General features: G+C 43.7%; 1 protein-coding gene across 2 annotated transcripts in view; it reads left to right on the top strand.

Moving 5' to 3' along the window:
- The first annotated feature begins 10,146 nt into the window (after positions 1-10,146).
- The window catches only part of Brd4 (bromodomain containing 4), an 85,474-nt gene continuing 72,611 nt past the window's right edge, over positions 10,147-23,009 (top strand). For both annotated transcript variants that reach the window (XM_059252087.1, XM_059252088.1), the window contains exon 1: positions 10,147-10,259. The gene's annotated coding sequence lies outside the window, so the exon portion shown is untranslated. The remainder of the gene's footprint in view (positions 10,260-23,009) is intronic.

The following is a 23,009-nucleotide window of genomic DNA, read 5'->3' on the forward strand; positions in this document are numbered from 1 at the left end:
AGCTAAAGAAAGTAACTCATGTCACCCCCTGTGCTCTATCAGTTTTTAAGGAATTAGGAGATCTGGGTTCTTAGTGTGAGTGTGAAAATTCTGGTGTGAAAACATTGTGGTCAGGTTCTAATTGCAAACGGGCATAGATAGAATCAGACTTAAGTTTTCCCAAAGTGACCAAGCTATATGTAGGTATCCTTGATTTCAGGAAATCATTACTAAATATTACATGTATATTCTCTCTCTCTTTGTTGATGATGGGGCTCAAACATACGGCCTGGGATAAGCTAAGCAAGTTCTCTATTGCTGAGCTATATCCATAGCCTGATAATTTAAAAAAAAGACATGTATGAATGGGTTTTTTTTTTTTTTGAGGGGGGCGAGACAGGGTCTCTCTACACATTCCTAGTTGTCCTGGAAATCACTCTCAAACTCTTAGAGATCCTCCTGTCTCTCCCTCCAGAGTGCTGGAACTGAAGGTGTACACCACCATACCCAGTCCCAGTTAAACTGAAAACCAGGTATGGTGGCATAAACCTGTAATCCCAGCACTTGGACAATAGAGGCAGGAAGACCAGGAGTTTCAGGTCAGCCTCAGTTACAGAGGGTTTTGGAGGCAAACCTGGGCTAAAAGTAACCCTGACTCAGCAAAACAACAATAACAACAACAACAACAACAACAACAAAACATTCCTCCCACTCCAGTCCAAAAGCAAGAAAATACTTGAAAGTGTGTAAAGAACATGATTGGTAAAGTGTTCGTCTAGCATCCACGAAGCATTGGGTTCCATCCCCAGCATCTCATGCCTATGAGCACAAAGCCTTGGCTGGAGCAGGACAGTGGTGGCACATACCTTTAATTCCAGCACTCGGGAGGCACAGGCAAGTGGGTCTCTGAGTTTGAGGTCAGCCTGGTCTATGTAGTGAGTTCCAGGACAGCCAGGGCTATAAAAAGATGCTGTCTCAAAAGAAAACTGAAGATACTATATTAGGGGGCACTGGAGGGATGGTTCAAGCATTTAAGAGAACTTGCTGCTCTTCCAGACCTGGTTCAGTTCCCAACACCCACCTATGGTGTTTAGGTCCCAGTACCCATCTCACAGTCACCTGTTATCTCCAGCTCCAGGGGATCCAATGCCCCTCTTAGCTTCTTTGAGTACCTGCACTCATATGCACACAACACACAAACACAAATAATAAAAAACCTAGGCCTAGCTTGGTGGTAGTGGCAGTGGTACACACTTTAATCACAGCATGTGGGAGGCAGAGGCAGAGAGATCTCTGAGTTCGAGGCCAGCCTGGTCTACAGAGCAAGTTCCAGGACAGCCAGGGCTACACAGAGAAACTCAGTCTTGAGAAACAAAAACACAACTAGGCCTGGGGAGATGACTCAGTGGGTAAAGTGCTTGATTTAAGGTGGAGAGTAAATGAAGATACATTAACCTATTACCTTCACCCTCCCTTTGCTCTCACAGGCTAACACACCTGTGTGTGTCCACACAGGTACATACACACATGCAACACACACACACACACACACACACACACACACACACACACACCCCTAGACCAGCGTTCTTCAGTGGAAATAAAATGAAAGAGGCTGGAGCTAAGTTTAGCAGTAACGTGTGAGGTCCTTGGAAAAAGAAGTATAATGTGAGCAATGTAAGCAATATACATAAATTTCTATTTCCTAGTAGCTACATTAAACAAAGTACAATTCTTTATTTTTTTACATTTATTAAGTATGCACATGTGAATACAGAGATTATTGGACAGCTTGCAGGAGATCTTTGCTCTTTTCACCAAGTGCCTAGATTTGAAATCAGGTGTTCTATTACAATTTCCCTAGGACTAGATACATTCTATCCTTCAGGGAAGCATCTCAAGTAATGGTGGTCCTTAATGTCTTTAATCCTAGCACTCAGGAAGCAAAGGCAAGCAGATCTCTGAGTTGGAGGGCAGCCTGGTCTACATAGTGGGTTCCAGGACAGCTTGGGCTATGTAGACAAAACAAAACAAAGCAAAATTCAGGGTGTTCTAAAGGGTGGCCCTTTAGACTGGGGAAATTAACAACTCAAAAGTTTCAGGAAGTTCCTGAACCTGACCAGATGCACTAGACTCCTCCCTTCCCAAGCTCATATTAAGCAGTGAGGAATAGTAAGACACTTTTAGACCATACTAGCTGATTCTACTACACTCTCTGACCTATCAGTCTACCTATAAGTCATATACAAGCTCCATTTTTCCAGCTGTCTGTGAGCTATCACCCATGCTGGGGTGGGGGGCGGGGATTTGGTGAGGCAGCTGTCTGAGTCATTTCTACTCCTGTGAATAACCTTTTACCCATACTCTTGTAAGTAACCCTGATAAAACTCATTGGTTTACGAAGTTGGACTTTGGTTTGTCTTTGGTTCCCTATCTGAGACTAGTGCACATTGTTCATGTCTCATACTGTCAAAGATCAGATCAAGCTCAGTGGAAAGTACCTTTACCAACTGAGCAATCTCACAGCCTTTTAAATATTGTATTTTGAATAACCTATTATATATAAACATTATTTTAACATGTAATCAATAAGTGAATGATGCATGTTACATTTTTTTTTTTAAATTTTATTTATTATGTATACAGTGTTCTGCCTGCATGTGTCTTTGCAGGCCAGAAGAGGGCACCAGATCTAATTGCACGTGGTTGTGAGCCACCATGTGGTTGCTGGGAATTGAACTCAGGACCTCTGGAAGAGCAGTCAGTGCTCTTAACCACTGAGCCATCTCTCCAGCCCACATGTTACATTTTTATACCTGAAATTAAGACATTAATTTTAAAGTTCATTAAAAAATCATAAAGGGGCTGGAGAGATGGCTCAGAGGTTAAGAGCATCGACTGCTCTTCCAGAGGTCCTGAGTTCAATTCCCAGCGCCCACATGGTGGCTCACAACCATCTGTAATGAAATCTGGTGCCCTCTTCTGTACACATAATAAATAAATCTTAAAAAAAAAATCATAAAGATTTATTTATGAGTGTTTTGCTTGTATGTATGTGTACTACATGTGTGACTGGTGCTCATGGAAGTCACAATGTATTGGATTCTCTGGAACTAGAGTTACAGATGGTTATGAACCACAATGTGGGTGCTAGGAACTGAACCCCAGGTCATCTGCAAAAACAACAAATGCTGTTAACTACTGAGCCATCTCTCCTGCCCCAATCTGAAATTTTTTATTTTATTTTTCATCTATTTATTTATTTATTTTTTGGTTTTTTGAGACAGGGTTTCTCTGTGTAGTTCTGGTGCCTGTCCTGGATCTTGCTCTGTAGACCAGGCTGGCCTCAAACTCAGAGATCCTCCTGGCTCTGCCTCCTGAATGCTGGGATTAAAAAGGTGTGGGCCACCACTGCCCGGCAATTTTTTGTTGTTGTTGTTTTTTGTTTTTCAAGATGGGGTTTCTTTGTGTAGCCCTGGCTGTCCTGAAACTCACTCTGTAGATCAGGCTGGCCTTGAACTCAGAGATCCATCTGCCTCTGCCTCCCAAGCACTGGGATTAAAGGCGTGCACCACCACCACCCGGCTCTGAAAAAATTTTTTTTTAATTTATTTATTTATTATGTATACAGTGTTCTGCCTATATGTATGCCTGCAGGCCAGAAGAGGGCACCAGATCTCATTATAGATGGTTGTGAGCCACCATGTTGTTGCTGGGAATTGAACTTAGAACCTCTGGAAGAACAAACAGTGCTCTTAACCTCTGAGCCATCTCTCCAGCCCAGAGTCAGGGCTCTTAAACTCTGAATCATCTTCCCAGCCCCCGGCTCTGAAATTTTTTAAATGAAACATGCACTTTACATTTACAACAACTCTTAATTCAGGGCAGCCTCATTTTAAGCACTTGATTGACATATGGGATTAGTGGCCTTAGATACAGCACAGGACTAAAAGTAAACATCAGTGCAGAAACATTGGGGGTTGAAAATATAATGCTCAATGGCTAAGAGCACTGGCTGCTTTTATAGGGAACCTGGGTTCACTTCCCAGCACCCATGGCAGCTCACAACCATCTACAACTCTAGTCTCAGGGGATCCAACACACTCTCTGGCCACTGGGCACAGCATGTATGTGGTGTACACACATAATATGCAGGCAAAATACCCATACACATAAAACAAAATAATTAAAAAGAAACTAAAATAATTTTTAAAAAGTAAGGGAACAGGGAACGAGACACAAGGGACACTTATCTTTCCTTTATTTTTTTATTTTTTTTAATATTTATTTATTATGTATACAGTGTTCTGTCTGCATGTATGCCTGTAGGCCAGAAGAGGGCACCAGATCTCATTACAGATGGTTGTGAGCCACCATGTGGTTGCTGGGAATTGAACTTGGGACCTCTGGAAGAGCAGTCAGTGCTCTTAACCTCTGAGCCATCTCTCCAGCCCTATTTTTACTTTTTAAAAGATTCATTTATTTACTATGTATACAGTGTTCTGCCTACATGCATGCTTGCAGGCCAGAAAAGGGCACCAGAACTCATTAGGAATGGTTGTGAGCCACCATGTGGTTGCTGGGAATTGAACTCGGAACCTCCGGAAGAACAGCCAGTGCTCTTAACCACTGAGCCATCTCTCCACCATTTTTTTGGTTTTTCGAGACAGTTTCTCTGTAGCTTTGGAGCCTGTCCTGGACTAGCTCTGTAGACCAGGCTGGCCTCGAATTCCTGCCTCTGCCTTCCGAGTGCTGGAATTACAGGCTTGCACCACCACCGCCCGGCCCTTTATATTCTTTTGTATTGTTCAATTTAAATGGCTTTATTACATTTACTAAAGATGAATATTTAAAATCAGTCATTAAAAATGTTCGTGTGGGGCTTGGTTCACAGAATGCTTGCCTACTGTGTATGGAAGTCCTCCTCCATTTGATCCCCAACACTTCACATGACTAGATATGTTGGCACACACTTGTAATCTCAGAACTGGTGAAGTGGAGGCAGGGGGATAAGAAATTCAAGTTTTAATCCCAGCACTTGGGAGGCAGAGGAAAGCAGAACTCCAAGTTTGAGGCCAGCCTGATCTACAGAACAAGTTCAAAGACAGCCAAGGATACACAGAGAAACTCTGTTTCAAAGAACCAAAACCCAACCTCCCTCCACCCCCCCCCCAAAAAAAAAAGCTCAAGGTCATCCTCACGTGTAGTTCAAGTTTAAAGCCATTTAAGACTAGTCTAGGCCAGCTGGTGGTGGTGGTGGTGCACGCCTTTAATCCCAGCACTCGGGAGGCAGAGGCAGGCGGATCTTTGTGAGTTGGAGGCCAGCCTGGTCTACAGAAAGAGATCTAGGAAAGGCACAAAACTATACAGAAAGAAACCCTGTCTCGAAAAACCAAAAAAAAAAAAAAAAAAAAAAAAAAAAAAAAGACTAGTCTGGGCTAGATGTAGTTCATTTCTTAATATTTTTTTTCTTGCCGGGCAGTGGTGTCGCACACCATTAATCCCAGCACTTGGGAGGCAGAGGAGGGCAGACCTCTGAGTTCCAGGCCAGCCTAGTCTACAGAGCGAGATCCAGGACAGGCACCAAAATTAGAGAAACCCTGTCTTGAAAAACAAACAAACAAACAAACAAAGAAAACCAAAACAGTTTATGGGCTGGAGAGATGGCTCAGTTCAATTCCCAGCAACCACATGGTGGCTCACAATTTAAAAGGAGTTGTTCCACAGCATTAGAGAGAGCAAAAAGAATGGGGCATTGTTTCCCAAATGAGTTTAGAGATACTACCTCAATAACAACTGTAGTCTCTGCAGGCTGGACTGAATTTCTAGAAAAGGGCAAAAGCCATTCAGCTGGGTCTCTAGACTATGGAGTTACATTCTTTTGTCTAAGATGAAGTGTGACTAATGAAACTAAACTGCATCCAATTTCATCTAGGACTTGCTACATTCCTTTACTTTGTAAATTGCCTTTTTCGAGACAGAGTTTCTCTGTGTAGCCCTGGCTGGCTTGGAACTTGCTCTGTAGACCAGGACGGTCTCAAACTCACAGAGATCTGCCTGTCTCAGCCTCCCCAGTGCTGGGATTAAAGTGCCTCTACAGCTCAGCAACCTTGAATTTCTTATCCTCCAGTTTCCACCTCACCAGTTCCGGGATTACAAGTGTTTGCCAACATATCTAGTCATGTGAAGTGTTGGGGATCAAATGGAAGGCTTCCATACACAGTAGGCAAGCATTTTGTGAACTGAGCCCCCACACAATTTTAATGACTGATTTTTTTTTCTTTTTTTTTTTTAATTCTCAATTTTTCTGTACACTTGAGTGCATGGTTGCAGTCAACAACCCTGAATTTCTTTCTTTCTTTTTTTTAAGATTTATTTATTTATTATGTATACAGTGTTCTGCTTGCATGTATCCCCTGCAGGCCATACAGATGGTTGTGAGCCACCATGTGGGTGCTGGGAATTGAACTCGGGACCTCTGGAAGAGCAGCCAGTGCTCTTAACACCTGAGCCATCTCTCCAGCCCCTAATGACTGATTTTTAATGTTACTATTTTTTTATTTTTTTATTTTTATTTTATTTTATTTTTTTTTAAAGATTTATTTATTATGTATACAGTGCTCTGTCTGTATGTATGTCTGCAGGCCAGAAGAGGGCACCAGATCGCATTACAGATGGCTGTGAGCCACCATGTGGTTACTGGGAATTGAACTCAGGACCTCTGGAAGAACAATCACTGCTCTTAACGGCTGAGCCATCTCTCCAGCCCCTATTTATTTATTTATTTATTTTTTATTTTTTATTTTTTGGTTTTTCAAGACAGGGTTTCTCTGTGTAGTTTTGCACCTTTCCTGGAACTCACTTTGTAGACCAGGTTGGCCTCGAACTCACAGAGATCCGCCTGCCTCTGCCTCCAGAGTGCTGGGATTAAAGGCGTGCACCACCACCGCCCGGCTACTTATTTTTAATAAGAATAGTAAAGTCATTTAAATTGAACAATACAAAGACTGTAAAGATAAGTGTCCCTTGTGTCTTGTTCCATTACAATGAACTCAGAGCTCCACCTGGCTCTTAAGTGGTGGGATTAAAGGCGTTGGCCAACACTTCCTGGGTATAAATTGCCATTTTTATATTTCTCAATGGCATTCTGCTTTACCCTAGTAATTTATTTATTTTTGGAAACAAGGTTTCTTTGAGTAGCCCTGGCTGTTCTGGAACTCACTCTGAAGACCAGGCTGACCTTGAACTCTGAGATCCACCTGCCTGGCTACCCAAGGAATTAAAACAAAACAAAACACACCAGATTTTATTATGACTTTCAAACTGGCAGCTCCAAATTATTTTCAAAAGCATTTATTGCCTGTAACACTAATAAATTAAATTAGTAACACAAAAGAACTGTGAATGGGGGCAGTATAGCTTAAATTTGATACAATTTAGTTTCTTTAACCGTAACACACCAAGTTTGTCCCCCTGATACAACTTCCTTTTATCTCAGAACTGGAGAGGCAGAGGCAGGCAGATCTCTGTGAGTTTAAGGCCAGCCTGGTCTACACAGAAAGTTCCAGGATAGCCAATGCTACACGTAGAAAGCCTGTCTCAGAAAAAAAAAATTAGTATTCCTATTAAAGGCAAATATGGGCTTATGTTCTGAGATACAAGAACTATTAATCATATGGGTCTCTTTTCAAGCTATTCTCTAGATTTTCTTTTTTTTTTTTTTTTTTTTTTTGAGACAGGGTTTCTCTGTGTAGCTTTCCTCCTTTCCTGGAACTCACTCTGTAGCCCAGGCTGGCCTCAAACTCACAGAGATCCGCCTGCCTCTGCCTCCTGAGTGCTGGGATTAAAGGCACGCACCATCCCACGGCCTGGCTGTTTGTTTGGAGACAAGGTTTCTCTGTGTAACAGTCCTGGCTATTGTGGAACTCACTCTGTAGACCAGGCTGGCCTTAAACTCACAGGGATCCGCCTGCCTCTGCCTCCCAAGTGCTGGGATTAAAGGTGTGCACCACCACTTTCAGCTAATATTGTGTATTTTTGTGATTGGTACAAGTTAGATTTAGGCTACTAGCAGCTTCTGTGAAATTGTTCAAACCTGGACAGACACATAACCACATCATCTTTCTTTTACCCTTAGTATTTTTCCTCTTATAAAAAGGCAAGCAAGGGGTTGGGGATTTAGCTCAGTGGTAGAGTGCTTGCCTAGCAAGCACAAGGCCCTGGGTTCGGTCCTCAGCTCTGGAAAAAAAAAAAAAAAGAAAAAAAAAGGCAAGCAAGCAAGCAAGCAAGCAGGGGAGGGATGTGATTCTGTGTTGACTATCCAGGGCTTTTATACAGAGAAACCCTGTCTTGAAAAACCTTAAAGATCTTCTGTATTTCAGGCTGGGATCCCTTGGAAGCTCCAAGGGATCAAATACCCAGTTTAAGAGCATGCTGGGAGCTGACTTAGTCTTTGAGTATTAAAGTTAGTATGGAGGACCAGAAGGAGAGTGCCCTAGGCTTGGAGATCAGTACTAATCAATCTTGAGTTCTACCCAGGCCAGCCAAGAAAGGTCTGGTTGTGGTAGTGAACACATGTGATCTCATCATTTGGAAGGCTGAGACAGGAAGAGTAAGACTTTTTTTTTTCTCTCCAGACAGGGTTTCTCTGTGTAGCTTTGCACCTTTCCTGGAACTCACTCTGTAGCCCAGGCTGGCCTCAAACTCACAGAGATCCACCTGCCTCTGCCTCCCAAGTGCTGGGATTAAAAGCATGCTCCACCACCACCCAGCTGAAGTGTAAGAATTCTTAAGACACTTCTCTGATAAAAGATTCCCTGATGGCTTATTCTCTTATTTCAGAACCTCTCTCTCTCTGTGTATATATTATATATAGATAGAATATTATGTGTATGAATGTTTGCTTGCATGTATGTAAGTGTACCAAATGTATGCCTGTAGCCCACAGAGACCAGAAGAGGGCATCAGATCCTCCGGAACTGGACTTATAGTTATGAGCTGCCAAGTGGGAGCCGGGAACAGAACTCACGACATCAGAAGAGCAGTAAAGGCTCTTAACCACTGAGCCATCTCTCCAGCTCCTATTTGAGAATGTATTGATGCAATGATACAAGGAAGAAAATTCCATAATTAGGTGTAGTGAAACGTGTCTGTATTTTCAGCAGTTGTCAGGTGACAGCCTTCTACACCCCAGCATGCCTAACCACAACACTCTGGCCTTAATGTCCCTCTACCACCTGTCTTTGAGGTCTCTCTTCACCACCTGCCTCTTTTTGAGTTTGTCATCTGACCACTATTAAATATTTGAAGGTCTGTCTTAGCCTTAAAATTTTTTTCTCAGCCGGGTGGTGGTGGCACACACCTTTAATCCCAGCACTCCCGGAGGCAGAGGCAGGCGGATCTCTTGTGAGTTCAAGGCCAGCCTGGTCTACATAGTGAGATCCTGGGCAGGCAACAAAACTACACAGAGAAATCCTGTCTCGAAAAAAAAAAATTTTTTTTTTTCTCGTCGCCTTTTCGTGTGATGATCCTCACTTATCTACAAGGTTCCTTCCCTGGGTCTTCGCGTCGACTTCTTCCGAAAAATCTCTTTTAGTTTTCTGGTTGCCCTGAAGTCTTCTGCCTGTGGGGTCCTCTTTGATGTTAGGTTAGCCCCTCAGTTTGCGGGGTGCACAGCCTCCTCCCTCGGTCGGTGGAGTCCCTTGACTGTCTTTTTTTTTTTTTTTTCCGAGACAGGGTTTCTCTGTGTAGCTTTGCGCCTGTCCTGGAACTCACTTGGTAGCCCAGGCTGGCCTCGAACTCAGAGATCCGCCTGGCTCTGCCTCCCGAGTGCTGGGATTAAAGGCGTGCGCCACCACCGCCCGGCTCCCTTGACTGTCTTTTAAGAGTCCCCCGGCTCGGGCAGATCGCAGCCTCCGACCCTCATCATCTGTCAACTTGCCGCCCGCTGCTGCGAAGCTCTCTGCAACTGGGAGGACGGGCGGGACGCGCACGCCGGGCGCGGCAGCGGCGGCGGCGGCGGCGGCGGCGACGCGGGGCCGCGCGCGCAGCGTGCGTGGTGACGTCAGTGCGCTGGCGGCGGCGGCAGGGCTGTTTGTTCTGCTCCCGCAGCCGAGGAACCGAAGCAGTGGCGGCGGCTGCGGCGGCGGCGGCGGCTGCCGGCGGTGTCCGCAGGCGAGCGGGGCCTGTGTGCGCAGCGGCGCAGCGGGCGCGGCGGACGGGCCCCGGCTCGGCGCAGGTGGCCCGGACAGCGGGAGGAGGCGTGCGGCCTAGCGTCTCAGGTGAGGAGCGGTGTCCTTCGCGGCCGCGAGGCGGGCTGCCGGGCCCCACGGCGCGGCCCGCGTAACCTGCATTGCGTAATGGAGCCGGTGCGCCACCACCTACGCCATCGGCGCGGCGCGGGGGCGGGGAGGCCGGAGTTTCGTGGGCCCGGAGCCTGCTTGCTGCTTTTGGTCTGTCGGGGCCTCCCGCACCGTTGGTGCGGCGGCGGCGGCGGCCGGGCGGGCTCGCGGGCTTCGCAGTGGAGCGGTTGTGGCCGCCGCTGTCCCCCTCGGCGCGGGTGGCAGCGGGGACCGGGCACTCGGGCGCTCTGGGCGGCGGGACGGGCGGCCGGGGGCGGGCGGGGGGCGGGCCAAGCGCCCGGCACTTCCTGCCGCCGCCATTTTGTCAAGTGAGGAGGAGGAGGAGGAGGAGGAAGAGGAGGAGGAGGAGGAGGAGGAGGAGGAAGCGGCTACCGCGGGATCCGCGGTGCGCGCCCGGCCCGGGTAAGTCCGGGCCCGGCATGCTGGCCGCGGGTACTCCTGGCCCCCTTGGCTGCGGTTCCCCATCGGTACTGGCTGCTCCTGCGCGCTGTGCCCCGGCGCGCTCTCCTTCCGTCACCTGGGTCCTCCTGCCGGTGCTGGGATAGTGAGTTCCCGCTTCCATAGCCTCACCTTTCTGGCTGTCCCTGGAGCTCTGCCTAGAAAGAGGTAGAAGATCCTGTCCAGAGGGAGAGGGTTGCCACCGCACTCTTGCCCCAGGCGGGACCCAGGAGACAGGAGAGGTGACGAAAGACCAGGAGTCTCTCGACCCACCCACTCCCAGCCTGGAAGCCCCCTCTTTGGGTGCTTTGTTTTGCCAGGTCTTTGCTCGCTTGCGTTCCTTGCAATGGTCTTTTTTATTTGCGGATGTGTGTTGGTTTAGGGTGGGGATGTGGGGGAGTTGTGATTCAGCAAAATAAGATGACCCCCCCCCCCAAACACGGAAATAGCACAACTTCAAGGAGATGCCCCCAAGGCCGGGCCTTGATTGGGGATGGGAAATCCCAGGTTAGTGTAGTGGACAGTGTGAATACTTGTGCTCAGGCCGGTGGATGAGTCATGTGCTTCTGCTAAGTGGCTGACCTCCCTTTTACTCATGACAAGGATTTTTTTAAAAAGTATTTTGGCCTGCTTGTTTACTTGTTTATGCTTTTTGCAACCTGGTGAAATTATCTTTGTGTGTATGTATGTATGTTGGATGCCAGTGATCTCTTGTTGCAGGTCTCTTGAGAATTGAAATGTCTTTGCTTACCATCGAAGGCGCATTAATAGGCCCTGGTTACAAAAATCCAATACATAGTGTACATCTAAGCTCATGTGCTCTTTAGTGCTATAATGAATGGCTGGAAAATTTTTATGAATGGAGATGTCAACTTTCATAAATAGTCCTTGGAATTGGTATGCCTTGGAAATTGTAAAGAAAGTCATGTACAAAAATTAAAAGGATTTGTGAATGTGTTTTCAATTCCAAGAAGGCTTTGGATGGCACTGTGTTTTATGGTCTTTACAATAAATATTTATTTGGTCTTTCGAGATAAGATTTTTCTGTGTGACTGCCTTGGCTATCCTGGAACTCAGAGATGCGCCTGCCTTTGCCTCCCCAAGTGCTGGGATTAAGGGCATGAGCTGCCGTTTTTTTGGCCGACACTGTTTTATGGGCTTTCCAATAATTGCAAAAAACATTCTTTTCATTTTAATTTGGATGAGGATGATCTTCCTCCGGTGGGCATTTAAAGATAACCAACTCCTTCCTACCCAAAAGCTTCAGCCAGGAAAGTTGGAGAAGATAAAACTGTCAAATACTTGGAGTTGATCAAATCAAGAAGGAAAGCACCTAATCTATTACAAAATATATTTCTGCCCTGTTGTCCACCATATATTTGGTAGACAATGGAGTGTTTAAGGACTCAAGCTAAAATGATGTTAGTTGGTTTTAACTGGAAATAACCCTCTCCCCCTATTATCTTGCTAGCATTCTGCTCATGCAAATTGCCAAAGATAAGGGATTTTGCCTACTGATGAAAGCTAGGATGCAGAAGTGGCTAGATAGTTTGGGTGTTCTGAAAGTCTGTATCTGCTGGAGAACCTTAGACCACTTAGTAAAATTTGCACTAAATTATTGTTTAAAGGAATTTAGACTTTGTTTCCAAGAGATAATCTTCTTGAGCCAGTTTTTGTGATCTTTGTACTAAATCGTACTTTCACTGCTGGAAATAGGGAATAATTGTAATATTTTCAAGTTACACAATTCAGGTTGTTGATTTGAGTTGAGAATTAGAAATTCTGTAGATTGGAGGTTATTTTAATTAATTTTTGTGCAACACATGCATTCTTCCCTTGGAGGCCAGAAGAGGGCCTCAGATCCCCCAGAATTGGAGTTATAGATGGTTGTGAGCAGCCATGAGGGTGCTGGGACCAGAACCTGGGTCCCCAGCAAGAACAGCAGTTACAGATGAGTGATCTCTTCCAGTCCCTGAATGTTAATTGTTTTTTTAGACAAGGTTTCATTCTGTAGTTCAGGCTGTTGTCAAACTTGACAGTCCTCCTGTCTCAGCTTCCCAAGGGCTCATATATGAGCCACAACATCCTGCTTGGAATTTTTTTTTAATTAATTGATTTTTTTTTTTTTTCTAGACAGGGTTTCTCTGTGTAGCTTTGCGCCTTTCCTAGAACTCACTCTGTAGAGCAGGCTGGCCTTGAACTCACAGAGACCCGCCTGGCTCTACCTCCCCAGTGCTGGGATTAAAGGCCTGCCGCCGGGCTTTGGAATTGTTTTTAAAGAAAAGCCATTTTGGGCACTTTGCTTCTGACAACCCACTGTCATCATCTGTGTGGATATAAAGTATTTTGATGTCTAGAGTCTGCAGAGATGGCTCAGCTCTTCTTGTGTAGGACCCACAGTGCCCAGTTTACAATGTTCTATATAGCTTCAGCTCTTGGGGAGCCGACCCTGTCATATGGCTTCCTGGGGCCCCTGTATGCACTGCACACACACACCCAAAATAAAAATTAAAATTGTGATGTCTAAGTTTGATTAATTTTGTGGGATTGGCGACATGGGTTGGAAAGAAGATGGGCACAGTGTCACAGCCTTGTAATCTCAGCATTCAGCAGAAGAGAGACAGGAGAATCCCCAGTTATAGGGTACTCTGGGCCACATGCTGATTCTGTGATCAAGAAATATTTGTCATTGAAAATTGCTAATGGAACTGGGAGTGGTGGCATTCCAGAGGCAGAGTCAGGTGGATCTCTTGAGTTTGAGGCCATCCTAGTCTACAGAGAGAGTTGCTGGATAGCCAGGCCTACTCAGAGAGACCCTGAATTAAAAAAACCAACCTACCAAACAAAAAACCCTGTTAATAGTATCTGATAAGTCTTTGTGGTTTTTATTGTTCTAGTAAGAAAATACTGGACATTTGCAAAGTGAGAATTCTGAGAAAATACTTGCTGCTGCTACTTAATTTAATACATGTGGCATGCACATGTAACAGATTTTCCTTTAAGTTACTTTTTTTTTCTTTCATCAGAATTAAGTTCCACAGGAAAGGGGTTTGTTTGGCTTTGCTTTTCTTATTCTCCATTGTATCGTTAGTGCCTAAAAGAGCATCTTAAAAATTGGATAGGAGGCCGGGCGGTGGTGGAGCACGCCTTTAATCCCAGCACTCGGGAGGCAGAGCCAGGCGGATCTCTGTGAGTTCAAGGCCAGCCTGGGCTACTAAGTGAGTTCCAGGAAAGGCGCAAAGCTACACAGAGAAACCCTGTCTCGAAAAAACAAAAACAAAAACAAAACAAAAAATTGGATAGGAATTTGCTGTACATGATACTAAATGTAAATTCATTTGAAAAAATACTGTGCCTTAGAAGGAGTGTGAGTTTTAACTAAGGTGACATTGAAGTCCCCAGTAATTGTGGTAAACTTACTGAGTCTGAGCAATGGTGGTATACAGTTGCTTAAGTGCACTGTGTGTTCTGAGTTTCCTACTTAGCAGCTTGCAATGTAGATGAGTGGGTTTGACCTGTAATTCAACCTGACATGCAGAAATTATTTTAAAAGGGAGATGAACTGGGTAATAAAGTGTATGGGTAGCATTTCTTAACTTTCATGTTGTCAGTAAAATATTGGTTACTTTAAAAAAAAAAGTTGAACATAATGTTTTTATCATTGATTCATGTATAAATATCAGTATCTATAGTTCATTCCTCAGCTCTTAGTATATACAAGAGAAAAAAATGTTTTCTACAATGACTTTGTTTTGGTATTCCAAATGTTTGAGTATCAATTTTGTGTAATCTGTGGTTGACATTGTTGTGAAATTTTATCAAACTTTTTTTGTTTGCTGTTTTTTACATTTTTAAGAACAGCTTTGAGATACACAATTCAAACAGCAAAATTTACTGAATTTTAGCATGGTTACGGAATTGTGCATCCATCACTATAATCAATTGTAGGACATTTTTCCACGTCCTCACAAAGAACCCATGATTCTGGTAGCAGTTACTTCCATCCTCCTGTAATCCTAGAAACTGTAATCTACTCTGTATGTACATTTGCCTCTTCCAGATACTTTAACCTTTAGTGGTTGACTTCTTTCATTAAGTGTGCTTTTAGATGGTTCATTCAGCATGAATCAGTACTTCATTCTCTTTCATGATAGAATGACAGATGTGTCACATTTTATTTACTCAGTTTTAATGGATAAAATGGTGGGCTTGAGTAGTTTTTACTTTTTGGTAAGAGGGAATAGTGCTGCTTATAAACACTGCTATACAATTTCAGGAGTGGTGGCTCTGGGGAGTCAGGCAGGAGGATAGAGAGTTGGTGAGCCCCTGGGCTACATTTTAAGGCCCTGTTGATAAGAAAAAAAGTTTGTGTATTTATGTGGACATGCATTGATTTTTATGGGCCAGATATATAGGAGTAATTTGATAAGTCAGATGGTAATTATAGTTAACATTTTGAAGATGGACAGACTGTTGGTGTTTTTTTTTTTCCCTTTCAGTGGAGGGGTTGGTTTGAGACTGGGTCTCATAACCAAGGTTGACCTTGAATTTAGGGTCCTCTTGTTTACACTTGAGTGTTGGAATTACAGTGTGTGTCACCATTCTCCATTTATGTAGTGCTGGGGATCATACACTGGGCTTGCACTTTAGGCAAGCACCTTACCAGCTGAACTGCAGCTGAACTGTGCTGTGTGTCGTGCCCCCCCCCCCCAGCTGAACTGTGTCGTGTGTCGTGTCCGGGGCCCCCCCCCCCCCCAAAAAAAAAACCTAACTGCATTGCCTTTCTAGGGCTTACCATAGGGTCAAAAGAAAAGGCCTAGTAAAATACATTAAGAGTGAATGGAGATATGACAGCCCAAGAATGGAAGTGTATATACACAACAGTTTGATACAAGTATATAGGAGAAAGTCTAGAACAGGGTAGCCAGAATTTACATTTTATTTTATTTTATTTATTTTTTTTTGGAGACAAGGTAATTCTGGCTGTCCTAAAATTCATTGTTTAGACCAGGCTAGCTTCAAGTCACAGACATCTGCCTGTTTCTGCTTCTGTGTGCTGGGATTAAAGGCGAATGCCAACATGCCCAGCCCTAAAATTTTGTATTTCTTTTGGGTGTGTGAGTGTCTGCCATGAAGTAGTAGTCATTAACTTTTGTGGGAATTGGTTCTCTCTTTAACTATTGAATTAAGGTCTTCAGGTTTTGCTGCAAATATCTTTACTTGTTGAGCCATCTCAAAGGCCTTATACTTCTCTCTTTTGACTTTTCTTTTTTCTTTTCTTTTCTTTGAGATTCCTGGATATCCTAGAACTCACTCTGAAGACCAGGTTACCCTTGAACTCTGAGATCCACCTGCCTCCGCCTCCCAAACTCTGGGATTAAAGGGCGTGTGCCACTACTTTGGCATGCTTCTTTGTTTTAAAGGCTTGTTTCATGTGTTTGCATGTTTAACCTGCGTATACGTGTGTGTGGCCTGCAGGCCTGGTGCTATTGGAGCCAGAAGAGGTTGTAGGCTGCTCTGGAACTAGATGGCTGTATGGATGCTGGGAACCAAGTCTAGGTCTCTGTTAAGATCAGAAAGTGCTCTTAACTGCCGAGCCATCTCTTCAGCCCCTTATTTTTATTTTAAAAGACACCCCCCCCCCACTCTAAACAGCCTGCCAGTCTTAATACAGCTGTCCACATTTCCCAGGATAAATCACAGAATGTCTTCTGAATAAATTGAGTGTCCAGAGTCAGGTTTAGAACAGAGTAGACATGTACCTCTCCTAATTCCCACACACCCAAGGGATGGAATTCAGGGGCCTCACACAAGCGAGGCAAGTGCTTACTACTGGGCTATGTCTGCTGCAGTCTTGTTTTACCCCGTTCTTGTCCCTTTAATTTAGGACTGTGTCTCACTATATAGAACTGGCTGGCCTCTTAACAGAGATCTACTTGCCTCTGCCTCTTAAGTGCTGGGATTAAAGGTGTGCATTACCACATCACATCGTTTTTATTTTATCCGAACAATTGTGCTGTGTGGTCATTTAAAGAATTTGAAAGTAAAGTTTAAATTTTTTTTTTTTTTGAAATTGAAAGCTGTCTTTTAATCCTATCATTTTATTTTTTCCCCTATATATACTTTTGTAACAAAATTGGGTTGGACCCTCTTTAGGATTTGGTCCTGGAAATTATACCTAGATCCTTGTACTAGCTAGGCAGGTACTCTATCTCCCTAACTCTGTGGGGTTTATATTATTGTGACAGAGTGTGTGAGTGAGTGTTGGTGCAAGTGTGGAAGTCAGGACAACTTCTTAGACTTAGTTCTCCATTCTCCTTTATGTAGATTCTGACAATCTCTTGTCAAGCTTGCACATCAAAAGCTCTTTGATTTACTGAGCAGTCTCACTTGCCCTGGTTGGGGTTTTGTTTTTTGAGACAAGTGCCCTCTGTAACCCTGGCTGGTCTTGAAATTCGTCAGCCTGCTTTTGCCATTCACTTAATGGGATTACGGATGTTCACCAGCAAAGCCTGGCTAATTTCCTTTGTTTTACCAAATTACTACATGGGTAAACATATCTAAAAGTACTCAAACTATCATTCAATTCTACCATAATTTCTATTTTTGGATGTGGTTTTCAGATTTTCTCTTCTATCTCTAGGAACAAGTCCACTATATCAAAAGGTGTATATTTTTGAAATTTTTCGATTACATCATTTCCATTTCTTTTGTCAGAATTTAGCAGTGTCTTGTTTATATAAGTGAGGTCCTTAACATTTTCTCTCCATAAATGACAGTTGTGGAGTACAAAATGTCTTTTCTTAGATGCATTCTCAGGGCTTCTGAGAAAAGAAAATGTTCCTGGCACTTGATCTTTGACCTTTTCTCCCCTCTCTTGCCTAGAGTAGGACCTCCCCCACTTCCCGAAAATCAGGCTCCTGTCCTGCTGTCAGAGCCCTATCATCTCATTGTTTTTTTTTTTTTTTTTCGAGACAGGGTTTCTCTGTGTAGCTTTGCGCCTTTTCGTGGAACTCACTTGGTAGCCCAGGCTGGCCTTGAACTCACAGAGATCCGCCTGGCTCTGCCTCCCGAGTGCTGGGATTAAAGGCGTGCGCCACCAACGCCCGGCCATCTCATTGTTTTAAGGAAGGTGACTAGGGATCTGAGCAGCTTCTGGGCTTCCAGTCACAACTCAGTTTTGTTGTTCTGCTCCTAAGACTATAGCATGGCTTTAAGTCATTTGTCCTGCCCTTCAGAAACCTGTCTTTCCTTGCCTATTTTGCATTAAAATGAGTGTCTTGCATGACACTCATTTTAATCTTGTTACCAATCCAGTGTCCTCTTAAGGTATTTACAATCTGCTTGCCTTTTGTAGGATAAAGGTGGGAAGAAGGTACTAGGCACAGAGTATATCCACAAGTAGGAATAACTTAACCTTGACCCTGATAAGCAGGGCTTGGTTTTCTAGGCAAGTCACCCTATCAATCTATCAGGTGCCTTCCGAGGGTGCTGTGTCTAGGCAAATTTCAGTGGAGACTAATGTAGGAGATGATATAAGGGGGAGAATTGCCCATCTTACCCGATAAAGAGATACTGGGATTAGTTGAAATGTACTAGTTATGAAGGTACCTGTCTTGAGATGTTGGTTGCAGTTTGGAGAAATGATTCAGCAGGAGCAGGCCTGATGATGTGACTTTATGAAGGAGCCGGAACATGGTGGTGGAACACAGACACATCTCTCCATACCTTCACTGCTTCCCTTGGCTCCCTTTGGAATTGTATTGATGTCCAGGTTTGATGGAAGTTTTCTGTTCTTCAGCAAGTGATTGGTAGGTTGAAACTGGCAGTTGGATAGCTGAACAGGTGTAGTTCCTGAGTGTTAGGCTGAGGTCTTGCTATTGGATTTTGGGTCTTGACAACAAGAACCAGTTCCTGAGGGAATACCATTTTGTTAGTTTGTGTGAAACTCAAAGGTGTATTTCTTTTACTTGTTTTATTTTGAGACAGGGTTTCTCTGTATATCCCTGGCTGTCCTGGATCTCACTCCAGGCTGGTCTGCCTGCCTCAGCCTCCCGAGTGCTGCGATTAAAAAGTGCTGGCATCAAAGGCATGCACCACCACTGCCCAGCTGTATTTCTTTTACAAATAGGTCAGGTAATTTAAACATTAACTCCAAAATAAGAGAAATTGCTGGGTGGTGCATACCTTTAATCCCAACACTGAGGTAGCAAAGGCAGACAGATCTCTTGAGTTCAAGGCCATCCTGCTCTGAAGCCTAACCAAGGCTGCATCATGATACCCTGTCTCCAAAACAAAACTAAACCAAGAAGGAGAAATTGAGTAAATTTGGCATCTTCTGAATGCTGGGATTAATGGTGTATGCTTGGCTGCCCCCCCCCCCCCCTCTTTTAAAGAAAATCATGTTAGACTTTCCAGTGTGGGCGGCTCTAGAACTTTGCTGCAGCAGGCAGTGGTCTTGGGTAGCATTGTATACTGGAAAGATAGCTGTGGAGCTCACTGTCAGTTCAGACTCAGGGCCATAGTTCTGAACTTTGTAAAATGGGATCAGTATTCTAAGCTTTGTGGACAAGGGTGGCACTGTGTGTGTGGCTGAGTTGGAGTGAGGGCACATCTTACTGTACTATTATGCTGTGCTGTTATTCATTGGGTAGGAAAAGTGGAAACCAGTAGCATTTGTTTTGTTGAAAGGACTGAGAATATTTGTCCAGGTCTTTTCTACTTTGTTTGCAGTGGCCACTCTACTTTTCTTGGTTTCCATTCAAGGCCGAAATTGCTTATTTGTTTCTAGCTGCTGTTACATCAAGAGACTTGGGCACATTGTGGAGACAGTGCCTGGGGAGAGGTTGGACTTGGTATTATGCAATTTCCAGAAATACCAATTAGTAATTCCTGTGTCCTTGAGTGTAGTTAATATCCCCAGTTGTCCTACCTCAGGTAATAAGGCACACATGATTACATGTTTGGTCGTTTGGCCTTTGAGGTTGTGTTAAAAAAAAAAAACAAACCAGGAAGAAGACTAAAGGGGACTTAAATTTGAAGACTTTACATCTGAAATAGCTGGCATTCACTCTGAGGAAGCATCTGTTTTATGGGACTGACCATTATTGTAGGGTTAAAATGAGAACCACATGTAGTATAGAACCTGCCAGTGTGGGTGGGCAGTGGTCATACTTGGCAGCTGCCCTTGGGCTACTGTGATTTTCCAGGACTCAGTTTCTTGTTTATAAAATGGTGTAAAAGGTTTAGGTTCCAGTCTGGAGTTTGAGGGAAATATTGTTGCTGTTTGTTTGTTTGAGGTGTGATCTCTGTACCCTAGGTTGGCATCTAACTCAGCAATCCTTCCGTCAATAGCCTTCTGAGTGAAGGGATTACAGGTGTTGCATCACCTCACCCAGTAGTAATTCATCTCTGTTCCAAACAATAGCTCATGGTGGGTTAAGATAAGACACAGGATATCACACATTTCAAGGCTACTTCATAAAACCTTTGCCTGATTTTATGTGTTGAAATGTCTTTTTTTCCCTTCCTCTTCCTCCTCCTTTTTATTTTATTATTATTATTATTTCTTTTTTTTTGGTTTTTCAAGACAGGGTTTCTCTGTGTAGCTTTGCGTTTTTCCTGGAACTCACTTGGTAGCCCAGGCTGGCCTCCCAAACTCACAGAGATCTGCCTGGCTCTGCCTCCCGAGTGCTGGGATTAAAGGCGTGCTCCACCACCACCTGGCTCCTCCTCCTCTTTAGACAGTGATTTTCTACATAGCCCTCACTGGCTGGTGTGGAACTCACAGAGATCTACCTACCTCTGCCTCTCAAGTGCTGAGAATTAAAGGTTCGAACTACCTCGCCTAACTTGAAGTGTTTTTGGTTTTTCGAGACAGGGTTTCTCTGTAGCTTTGTGCCTTTCCTGGATCTCGCTCTGTAGACCAGGCTGGCCTTGAACTCACAGAGATCCACCTGCCTCTGCCTCCCGAGTGCTGGGATTACAGGCGTACGCAACCACTGCCTGGCCTTTTTTTTTTTTTCTTCTTCGAGACAGGGTTTCTCTGTGTAGCTTTGTTTGGAGCCTGTCCTGGAACTGGCTTTGTAAACCAGGCTGGCCTTGAACTCAGAGATTGACCTGCCTCTGCCTCTCGAGTGCCGGGATTAAAGGAGTGAGCCACCACTGCCCGGTTTAAGTGTGTTCTTAATCTGGGTGATATCAGAGAAGTTAAGAATGGTTTATATAATAACTTGATGGTAATTATGAGTTTTTTTTTTTAATTTAACTAATTTTTTTTTTTTTTTTGAGACAGTTTCTCTGTATAGCACTGGCTGCCCTGGAACTCTGTTCTGTAAACCAGACTAGTCTCAAACTCAGATCCACCTGCCCCTCCTCCTGAGTGCTGGGTTTAAAGGCATGTGTCACCACTGTCCAGGTTTTTTGTTTTACTTTTTGATTACTTTTTGCTGCTTAGTGGTTTTTGTTTTCTTCATGTAACCAGGAGTGATCCTGAATATGCTTTCTAGTAGAAGGTAAAATCCTTAGATCTTTGGTTTCTGTTCTATTCTTTGTACTTAGTGCTCCGTAGAAGTTTGGGTATGGTGAAGGTTGAGGAAGTAAGTAGTGAAGGTTCTGTCAGTTTTGGGAAACAAGAATTTTTTTTTTTTTTTTTTTTTTTTTTTGGTTTTTCGAGACAGGGTTTCTCTGTGTAGCTTTGCGCCTTTCCTAGGACTCACTTGGTAGCCCAGGTTGGCCTCGAACTCACAGAGATCCACCTGGCTCTGCCTCCCGAGTGCTGGGATTAAAGGCGTGCACCACCACCGCCCAGCTGGAAACAAGAATTATTTAGAGATGGTCATTTGTGTATTCTATGCATGCTGTGCTGTGTTGTATGATAAGGTGCTTGTCTTCTATTTTCAGGTACTTTCCTCATGTGTTTTTTAGAAATAATTTATTTAGCTTTTATGTGTATTGGTGTGAAGGTGTCAGATCCCCTTGAACTGACATTATAGACAGTTGTGAGCTCTCATGTGGGTGCTGAGAATTGAACCCGGGTCCTCTGGAGGAGGAGCCATTGCTCTTAACCACTGAGCTATCTCTCCAGCCTGCTCCTCATGACTTTTTAATATTTATTTATTTATATTGTATGTATGTGTGTTCCTGAGTAAGTATGTGCACCATGTACGTCTGGTAGTCTTTGGAATTCAGAAGAGGACATTGTATCTGTGAAACTAGAGTTGCAGACAGTTGTGAGCCACCATGTGGGTACTGATAATCAAGCCCATTTCTCCAACCCATATCTTTCGTTAAGGTAACTTTCTTAAGGAAATGTTAGGTTTCTTTGGGGTATAAGTAACAAATTCTCAAACTTGGGCTGGGCATACAGTTCAGTGGTAGAACACTGATCTGACATGGGTGAGACCCAAGTTTCAGGTCCCAGTACCATAAAAACAGACTTTAAGTATGGCCAGATTATTTACATACAATAAAAGGAAATTTGTTAATCATTAGCCAGCTGTGGTAGTACATACCTATATTTCCAGTACTAGGGAGACTGAGACTGATTGTAAAGTTCAGCCTGAGCTACATGATGAGACTTTGCCCATAAAAGTAAAAATAAGCAAACAAACAAAAAGATGCTGTTTAGTCATGATGCCAAAGGCTCAGATAATGACTTCAGAGCCTATTTTACATTTCGATATTCTGACCTCAAGGTCAAGAAATGTTTACTTCCAGTAGAGAACCCTGGGTTGAATCTTTGTCCATCCTTGAACTACCTTACCTTAGGCATCTTTAGCTGGTTTCTGTGCTCCAAGCATCCCAAGTAACAGCTCTTATCAGTGCCTTGATAGTTGTTGAACAGACTCCTAAATTGCAAGGAGAGTGTACTAATAACATGAGGAATAAATTTTGAGTGGCTGAACAAAGGGAAGGTTTTTTTTCCTTTGTAGGTCCCAAGCCAGAAGTGGTTGAAATCAGTGTGGAATGAGTTATTCATAAAAAGAGTAAAAGTGAAACTAGGCACTGTGGTGTGCATGTAATCCCATAATACTTAAGCTAAATAGCAAGTCATTGTCTCCCCACCCCCAACCTCCCCCACTAGAAAAACAAAAAGGCTTAAAATGAAGATGATAATGGATTTTTATTTTTTTTTTTTTAATCAGAGGAAAATCTGTTAGTAACAGAAGTAAAAGACATAGTTTATACCTTACTTTATGTCAGGTACAGAGGTACTGGCAATGCTCTATG

The sequence above is a fragment of the Peromyscus eremicus genome, unplaced genomic scaffold (assembly GCF_949786415.1).
Source record: "Peromyscus eremicus unplaced genomic scaffold, PerEre_H2_v1 PerEre#2#chr22_unloc_1, whole genome shotgun sequence".
NCBI lineage: Eukaryota > Metazoa > Chordata > Mammalia > Rodentia > Cricetidae > Peromyscus > Peromyscus eremicus.